Source organism: Balaenoptera physalus (assembly GCF_965194825.1).
Source record: "Balaenoptera physalus genome assembly, chromosome: 17".
Lineage (NCBI taxonomy): Eukaryota > Metazoa > Chordata > Mammalia > Artiodactyla > Balaenopteridae > Balaenoptera > Balaenoptera physalus.
Window position 1 is genome coordinate 53,849,132 of NC_138895.1, and position 10,064 is coordinate 53,859,195.

Consider the following 10,064-nt stretch of genomic DNA (forward strand, 5'->3'; position numbering starts at 1 on the left):
CCTTAAAAACAAGCTGGCTTCTAACTTTAAATCAACAGAGAAAATTTTAAGCTCCAGCTGGTTAGACAACTATCCACTGGCAAATCAGAAAAAATAATTTAAAAATTTTACTTCAAGTTGGTTATTTGTAACTTAGGTTGTTTTTCTATAGAGGTAACGAGAATGATTCTTGGTCTGACAAACTTCAGGGAAAAGCCTAGTACTCCATAGATACCTCTAATATTGTTCTTATGTTAATGTGGTCATTGTGAGTCATATTTTCCCTATGGAAAATGAATTTACTTTTGAAGAGTTACATTCTTTATGAGGGATGTAAGTGATGGGATTCAGAATTTCCCAATGTTTACTTTCTTATTTTGGCTATCCATTCATCTGTTGTTGGCAAGTTGAAACCATCAGTAGTTAAGACATTACCTCAGATTTAAAAAGTTGAACATTTTGGTTTATATCTTTTAATTATAAGAATGGAATTCAAAGGATTGTATTTTCTGAGTATGTTATTGCTCTAAATTCGAATTCCACATCTTTTATTCAGAAATAATAAAGTGGGTTATAATGGAAGCAATGAAGGACATAGAATGAACATTATTTCTTCAATGTTTGTAGAAGAGATAAACAAAGGAACGCAGGGTAAGGATAGAGAGGAATGGAAGGATTATGATCAATTTCATTCTTTCACAACATAATGTAAATGTATTGGGACCTTCTCTGAGACTACAGCTTGAAGGTCAAGTAGAAGTGTGAGGTTACTGAATGAAGTTTAGAGAGGAAAAGTTATTGACCCTGGAGAGTAGTGGTGCCCTGAGACCCTTAATTAATCACGTACCTTTATCGTACATGTGTCAGTTTCTGCCTCTACCCTTCTTTCTGCTACTGATATTACTCCTGCCACTACTTCTGTCTCTTCTTTACCTCCATGGCTGGGTTCAGCTCAAATAGGGGCAAGCAGGGAGAAAGACCTTCCTTTCTAAGGTAAATTATGTTGACATTAGAGAAGGCCTTTTAAAAAAATGTCTTTAATTCACCCACATGAACTTCTTTAGAGTTTTCTTGGTTAAACTTGGCCTTTTGCATTTCCATGTCAAGTTTAGAATCAACTGGTCAATCTCTTTCAAATATCTGGTAGGATTTTGACTGGTAAAGCATTGAATCTACAGTTCAGTTTTAAGAGATAATTGATATGTCTGCAATTCAGTTTTAAGAGATAATTGATATGTCTGCAATAGTTTATCTTAATAATGTGTTCCATATTCCTGGTAATTCCTAGTAGTTGATGATTCTTCTCACTCCTCCCACTCCACTCCATAAAAGAGTGAGCTATTCCATGCTCATTATTTCAGATCATTAACACCAAAACAGAACAGAAATCAAAGTTGTCAATTTTTGGTTTTGGAACTCATGACAGAGCTAACAGTCTTGAGAGTAAAGGAATTTAAATCACAAGAAATTAGGTTTTTTCAAATTTCAAGTTCTCAACGTTAAAGGACTCAAAGCAAGCATAAAGTCTATGCATAAAAACAGTCTTTGGAGTACATAGATGAAGAGCCAGATGGTCTCACATCCAGTCTAGATAAAGATTTCATGGGTGGTGCAAGAAAAAGGCAGAGAAGAGTCAAAGGGCTCTGACGTGATGAATCCTTGAGAAGAGACTATGTGCGCAGCTCCACCCAGGCCAAATCCCAGAGTGCCGGTGAACCAATAGAACCCTGGTAGATTTGCAATTAAAAAGACAATGTGACTTGTGCATATCTTTCTGGGTGGAACTCTGAGAAGTAGCCAGCCTTATAGAGTTCCCAATACTTAGCTTATCAGAGGAGCAGAAAGAAAGGGATATCTAGGCAGATGGGCCTGAGGCACTGCAGAGTCCTTGAGCCCCTCCTGGTGAGGGTGAATTTAAAAGCCCTCTCATTCCTCATCCTCAGAGAGGAGATTGGAAATAGAAAAGATTCCAGACCTGCAAGTCCTTGGTTGTAAGCCGAAAAGAGTGTTTGTGTTGAGACCCCCCTAAAGAGACTGAGAATAGTGGCTTGAAATAGAACTTAGTTCAGACATAGAAAATAAGAAAATTTACATTAGTTTAAAATACTTTAACAATTTTAAATTTTATTAAATTTATTATATTTTAATTAACAAATTTATTTTGGGGCCTAATATTTATACACAATTATTCCACATATTCTTGGCTAAAACAGAAATTTCTTGTTCTTGAATGGGAATATAATACAGTAAGCATGTCAACTTGCCCCAAATTAATTTATTAATTTGGAAAAAGTCAAATTATCTCTACCCTATAGCTTATGACAGAGTGCATTCAAAATGTGTTATAGAGTTAAAATGATAACACTATACAATTATTAGAAAATGTGGGATGTATTTATCTGATTTTGAGTATGCTTTTCAAAGTTTAAAAAGAAAACAGAAAGAAAAAGATTGATGGACATTTGACTATCTAAGAAACCTAAAAATTCATAACATAAAAGTAAAATCTAAATCTAAAATATTATTGACGTAAAAATAAAATTCACCATATGTAAAACTAAAAGCAAAGAACCACCTGAAAATAAATATCTAACAAGAAAATGAAAACTCATTTTAATAAAAATGCAAATTTAGTGTCACAGTCTTTTCAATACCAAATTGGAAAAGGCATGAAATAGATTAATACTAGATATTAAGGTTTGTAAACATGCAATCTCACAGAGTAGTGATGATAGATAATAAAAATATTTCTGATAATCAATTTGGAAATGGGTATCAAATGCCTTTAAAATATTTACTTCATTGATTAATTCAATATTCTAGGAATATTGTTTAAGAAAATAGAAGTACACATCAGACTGTAGTATTATGTGATAGAAAAAGCAGCAGTAACTTAAATACCCAACAATAGGGGATTAGTTGAATATTTTATAGTGTATAGTAACAGATTCCACACTGCTGTGTAAAAAAATCACATTTTATATAATCAGTGATGTGGGAAAATTCTCACAAAATATGTGGATGATTAAAAAGAATATGTTGATGTTGATATATGATAGAGCATATGATCCCAATTTATAAAAGTAAATGTAGAGAAGCTCTTTTACCTGACCTGTACTTAACAGAAGCATCAGATGTTCCCTCTTCCTTTTGTAAATTATCTTTACTGATGTCAATACTTATGGAGAGCTGGCAGCTCCCTAGGATAGCCACATTTTTATTCCACCTGTTGATTTATATATAGATTTGGAGTCAGATGTTTGTTTTTATATCTTAATATCATTTTCCTTGGTCCTATAATTACAAAGCCTAATTACAGATTAAAATGTCTAATAAACTATGAGTGCTAAAAGAGAGTAATTGTTTATGTTAAATAAATAGAATTCTTTGGGAAAAGTCGATTAATTTGAGTAGGTAAGAGGATTTGCTCAAATTATGCGTGGACGAGAAAACTGTGCAACACTCGGAGAGATGATTAAATTCTAGACTTCTACACTGAGATTTGTTTATGTCTTTATATTATTGTTCCCATTTTAGGAAAACCAATCTAGAAATCATTTATGGTTCATTAGGAAGATGATTTATGTTATAAAGATGACCTGGAGCTCCCATCAGAAGATCTGTGGTCAGAAAAAAAGCTTGGTTCTACATGAAAAGATTAGTGAAGAAATGCTTATTTATTAATTAAATTAAACTTACATATCATGTATGTATAATTTTTAAAGGTTCTGCACCTTATAAAACCTTTTTCTGATTAACCAAAGACTGTTGTTGGCTATCAGATAGAAGGGATTCTACTGCACATGTGTGTATAGAAAAAATATTGGGAGTCTTAACACCAAAATGTTTTAGTAGTTGTCTCTTGATAGCTATCATGATTTGTTTTTTCTTCAAACATTTATCTTTCAATTTTCCTAGAGTGAAAATGAATTACTTTGATCATAATTTAAAGTTATTTGAAACAAAAAAGGACCTCTCCAACCCCTCCCCCACAGAAGGTACTGGGCTTTTTGCCTAAATATGGGATCATTGCCATTGTGGTTCCAATGTGGTGTGAGCTTGAGATGTTTGCTTCCATACCATTGGAATCTCCACCTATTCTGTGTTCTGATAGACACAGCTAAAGGTGAGACAATGTACCTTGAGTTTTTTTAAGTCTAGCAACTACACAAAGCTCATGATGAAAACAAGCATCCATTACAGCAGGCAAATTGTACTTAGTGCCCAACAAATGTTCAGAACCAGGGTGTGAACGATCATCCTTGTGAAGAATTGACATCTTGCAGGATAGGTACTTCCAGACCCTGCCCCAGCCCTCCAGGTATGCTTGGTTGGCAGCTTATTACAAGCAGGTCATACACTAACTTATACCATGTGTTAGTTAGTTATAAGTTAGTTATACACTAACTTATACCACATATATACCATGTGTTTGTCATTCAACATATAAATATCAGTCCTTTGCCTAGCACATAGTAACTCTGTAAATAGTAGGTTTTCCTTTAGAAGATTATGGGAAGGGGGGAATGTGATAACAATAAATTTTGTTTAGATGATAAACTACATGACAGTGGTTTTTAGGTCTGTTTTCTGTATAACTTCTCTGGACTAAACACAGATTGAATCATGTTGGAACTAAATGCTATTTAATGTGCTAGTGAAGTGTCTTCCATTTCGCATGAGTGCTTTCTGTCCATGGTGTAACATTCTGATGGCATATTCTTTCAAATTATATTTATATTCCCAGACCCAATTCCCTAATTTGCTTTTCTTTTCTAATGCCTTTTCTTCTCCTCTGAAGTCCATAGTATTTTAAAAAATACGTATTCCTTGAGAAGATATTGAGCTTTTGCTTAGGGTCATACATAAAAGTGTTTGATTTAAATAATCACGGGAGTTAAACTGCATCTGCCAGGGAGTTCTACATTTTTGGCAGTTATAGGCTGCCTTTATTCAGTTTAATGATGAAGATTTGACTTCGTTGGAGTTTTTCTTCTTAGTAAAATGAATGGTGCATCTTTCTTTAATTGTGATCCTTGTCAACCATTTGGCCCAGTAATGGCATGCAAATTAAACTCTTTAAAAATTAATGCTAACATTTATTAAATAATGCATCATACAAAAAGGTAATTTGAAATTCCAAGTTAGACTCCCTATCTGCTCATGAAAAGTATTTTTTGTGCCATCTTCCTAAAACATCTTTATAGTCTTTCTAAATACCTTGAATGTTTTTCCAGTATTTTGCAAAATTATCACCATGGAGACTGTTCATGTAGACAGACTCTTTATGCTTTTCAATTTTGATTTGTATAAACTCTCAGATTTTGAATTTATATCACTGCTCTGACTTTCTAAACTTAAAAGTGCTTATAGATGTTTCTTTACAACAATTTAAAGACAAGTCTAATTAAGGGGTATGTAAACTTAATTGTACAAGCTTACCTTCACTTCTGATTCTCAAATCAGAATGTATATCATATGCTTGGGAATTCCCTGGCAGTCCAGTGGTTAAGACTTGGCGCTCTCACTGCCGAGGGCTCAGGTTCATTTCCTGGTCAGGGAACTAAAATCCTACAAGCCGGGCTGTGCAGTCAAAAAAAAAAAAAAAAAAAGAATGTATATCACATTGCTAGTTGGACAATTGTAAACCTTATGTAACATCCCCACCCAGACAGCAGTGAGCACTAGCATTCAGCCTTGTACATTAGTGATTTTGTAAATTTGATTTGGGAATTTTAAATGATATTATGACTATAATCGGCATAACCTGAGAAGAATGAAACTTCTCAGAGGCAGGCTTAGTATAGTGTTAAGAACAAGAGTGGTATAGTGTGACTGCTGCGTTTGAATGAATGCCAGTCCTATCAGGTATGAGCTTTACTATCTCAGACAAATTCCTTAACCTTCCTGGGTCTCAGTTTCTTCATCTGTGAAAATGACATCAATAATAGTAGCTATCTCATAGAGTTGTTATGAAAACTATGAAATACTAATAAAGTATCGATCCATAGCAAGGACACAACAACTATTAAGGCATTATTATTATCTGGAACATTTTTCCCTTCACTGAGAAAACTTTAGCAATATTACTTAAGTGAATCTTCAAAGGATTTGACAATAATTTCGATTTGATTTGCTAACCTAAGAGCAAGAGTCAAATATCTCTTTACTTTGCATTATCTATAGAAATAGAATTTGGGAAAGAAGGTAAAATTCTTCATTACAGACAGCTGTTTCTTCCATTCGATGTGAATTACTAAAAAAGAGAGTTTTCTCATGCATATTTTTATTTCAACAAACATGCACTTAACACCAGCTATCAATATATGCAAGGCTTTGCGCTGACACTAGGCAGGGAAACATACTAAGAGGAGATACGATCCTTATCCTCAAAGTTATCCCGGTAGTTAGCAATAGCCATCCTGATAGATCAAAAGTTAATCATAAGATTAAAAAAAACCCAGATATTTCAAGAAGTTATAATAATGAAAAAAGTCATCATAAGACAGCATATAATTAAACATCTAAAAGATGATATAAACAATAAATGTGTTTGCTTACTTTATATTTGCTTAATAATAACCTTCTTGTTTCATAAATACGTAAAGATTCCATGCTAAGCATTTAGATAGGAGTAAAGTGGTTGGCTTGGTCTACGAGGGCTTCATGAAGGAGGTGGACCTTGGGAACATTTTGAAGATTGAGTTCCAGGCAGGCTTCATCTCTTAGACCGTCCCATAAGTGTTAATAAGTGATCTACATGTTAATTTGGAGATGGGTATAGCTTAAGGTCTCAACAGTTGCCATCATGCTTAATTACTGTTCACATCCACCCTGCAGTAAGCTTACTGAGCTTTCATCAAGAAGCAGGTGGAATTAGTAGTAGAAGATAGATCACAAGCTTGATCGTTTCAATAGTTCTATGTTTATTGAAGACCCAGTCAATCTCCCCCAACCCCCAAAATTCAATATATATCCCAGGCACTAGGGAGAAAGAAATGGATTCATTGTTGGTTCCTGGCGTCCAGCTGCTCACAGAACATGTAACAAGTATTTGTTCTGCTTTATAATACATGCAAAGATAAGAGTAGGCCAGAGGTGTGATGAATGGGGGAGTGGGTGGGAGTGTATGTGTCAGGGAAAGCTTCAGAGAAGAGCCAGGGTTTTTCATTCTCTGCATTCCTGAATAGAAGCCAAATAAAAGTTTTAATTTGGGGTCAATTCAGAGTGCTTCACAGCTTTTTCCTTTCCACTGAATCTAAAGCTATGATCAGTGAGTAAAAATTGCGAAGATAAGTATCAATCAACCAGGAGTCTGTGGGACAATCAATCTTTCTGACTGACACTTTGGTGTCCTCAGAGTTTGTTTCAAAAATGGATTTGGAAGATACGCTAAATCACAAATAATTAATAATGGATGTAAGCACAAACTGGTTCCCCCTACACTTAGGATAAATTTTTTTCAATTGCTCATTTATTCTTTTATTTATTCAGTCATTCATGTATGTGCCAGACAGGCTCTGTACAAAATTTTTTGGCTGATTTGGGAACAAACAAGTACAATTTATTTCTTCATGGATTCTTTTTTTTTTTTTTTTAAATTTAGATGATTTTATTTACAAAACAGGTTCTTTTGTTTTACAAAAATTGCAAAATATGACAAAAATAGAAATATCTTCTTGGACTGTTGGGAACTACTTCTAAGCAACCAATGAGTTAAAACACCGATGGTCTTCGTCTTTTGAAGAGCGATGACGGCAACGCCCAGTCGTGCTTTGTGTCTCCCCAGAGCCCCGCGGCTGTGGGCTGCCTCTGGCGGGAGGGCCAGTCAGGCCAGAGTCTGGAGCAGCAAGATCTTCTCATTGATGCAGAACCTGTGCAGCACCAGCATCAAGTTCTCCCCGCAGCGGGACGCGTGGAGCTCCACGGCCAGGCGGAAGTCCTCCTTCACGCCCTTGGTGATGCCCCGGGTGACCATGTGGTGCTTGATCAGCATTCCTTGATTGGGTTGTGGTTCCAGATGGATCTTCCCACCTTCCTGAGTTCTCAGGTAGGCGAATTCCTCCAGCATGTCGATATTTGTAACATAACTGAAAAAATTCTCATATTGGAAGTTTCCTTGCTGGCAAATCTTATTTGACAGCTTTCAAGAAAAGGGGGGTCTCTCCCCACGGCCACTCCTGCTGAAGCAGCACGATCACGTGCCCCAGCACCATGTCGTCTCTGCTGTCTGTGAAGGCTCTAAGCTTAAAACAAGCTAACATTAAGTGCAGGCAATAGGGCACGATAGCCTTGCTGGTACAAGGCAGAAGCTTCAGGTATGAACCTTTTCTAAACTTGGGTTTATTTTTGAGGGTTCTTCCTGTGACTTGCCTCCATCCTGGATGGGGAGGACCACGTAGCACATCAAATCAAGGACTTTCTCACAGGTCATTCTGTACTCCCCCAAGGCCAAGTGGAAGGTCACCAGCTGGATGAGTGCCCTCTGACGCTCCAAGGTCCCCTGTCCTGAGATCGTGGCTGAGGAAGTGGTCCCTGGAGAGCTGCCAAGTGGTGCAGGCTCGCTATGGCCTTTTTATATTGACCCTGATAGATGATCATATCACTGAGGAAGATTCTCAACCAAAGCCAAGTATCAGTCTTCCATGCCAAACAAATTCTTGTAAATTCCTTGTCAAGGAATTCCAGGGAACAGAGCAGCTCCCAGCTCTCTCTGGCCAGCTTAAAGCTTTCCAACACCTCGATTGAGTTAGCAAGTTCTGCCTTATTGACAACAATGTGACGATTCCTTCCTTTTGCTGAACAGTCTTCATCATCCGAACTCATGGTTTTTTCTCTTCCCTCAGCTAGTTTCCTCTTTTTATGTATGTGTTTATTGCGATCAATTTCTACATCACCATATACATTTGATATGTCTTCCAGAAGAACCAGTGGAACTTGGCTAGGGGCATTAGGACCTTGGAATAGAGACTGCTGTATGCTGTTGACATACTGAAATGCATTCTTAAAGAAGACCAACATAGTGGAATAAACCACTTGGTTTTTATATTTTGCATGAGCTTCATTATCAAAGTTGTTCAGGTATCTGCAGAGATCCTTCAGTCTATGCAAAATATCACCATAGCTTTGTCTTCCTTTATCCATCTGCCAGTCACATCTCATTCCAGCAACATTCAAAATCTTAAACAACCTCTCCCAAGGGTCCAAGATCTGGGACGATTTTTCAGTCAGTCCCTCTATTATGTACTTCTGAGAGCTACGTTTGCTCGGTGACATTAAATCAGACGTTTCTTAGGCACCTTGATGCTCTCTATTTGAGTAGATCTAGTGACATAATTGGTATAAAATTCAGCTGCTTTGTTCTAGTACTTACACACCAAATTGGCAGGCAACCGAACGTCATGGTTGTTAATTATTAGAGGAAGGACATCACACACAAATAATTTTCTAAAACAGTTAACAGGAGATTCTTGCTCTTCAATAGTTTCAGCCTCCAATAGTGCCTCCCCAAGACCGACCCCATGCTGTACCACTGTTTCAGGGAATCGTCTCAAAAGTAGAGGCAACAATTTATTTATTTATTTAAAGTACACAATTCAATGGTTTTTAGTATATTCACAGACCTGTGCAACCAACACAAGAACCAATTTTAGAACATTTTCATCAACACAAGAGGTAATCCCACCCCCGAAGCAACATTTCTGATCGTTCCAAAGTGTTGAAGCATTGTTCCGTAACCTTTAGTAACATTTCACACTGGACTCGACCAGGAAGAGTTTCAAATAAACCTGGATGTTGGAGTCGGTGGGGTAGAGGCTGCAGGCCGTGATCAGCCAAGCCTTGGCAGCCCACAGGCTCCTGCTGCACCAGCCCGTGGGCTCGCTGCACCAGGAACTCGCAGTCGCCCTAGGCCGACACGACGCAGAAGGCCTCTTTTTTTTTTTTAATTAATTAATTAATTAATTTTTGGCTGCGTTGGGTCTTCGTTGCTGCGCGCGGGCTTTCTCTAGTTGCGGTGAGCAGGGTCTACTCTTCATTGCGGTGGCTTCTCTTTGTTGCGGAGCACGGGCTCTAGGCACTTGGGC

At 37.0% G+C, this 10,064-nt stretch overlaps 1 pseudogene across 1 annotated transcript; it reads right to left on the reverse strand.

Moving 5' to 3' along the window:
* Window positions 1–1,189: 1,189 nt before the first annotated feature.
* LOC309647226 (integrator complex subunit 10-like) lies at window positions 1,190–9,785 on the reverse strand (annotated as a pseudogene). Its single transcript has 2 exons — window positions 9,650–9,785; window positions 1,190–9,528 (listed from the first exon to the last, which is right to left on the reverse strand). The product of its transcript is annotated as an integrator complex subunit 10-like (transcript).
* Window positions 9,786–10,064: the final 279 nt, after the last annotated feature.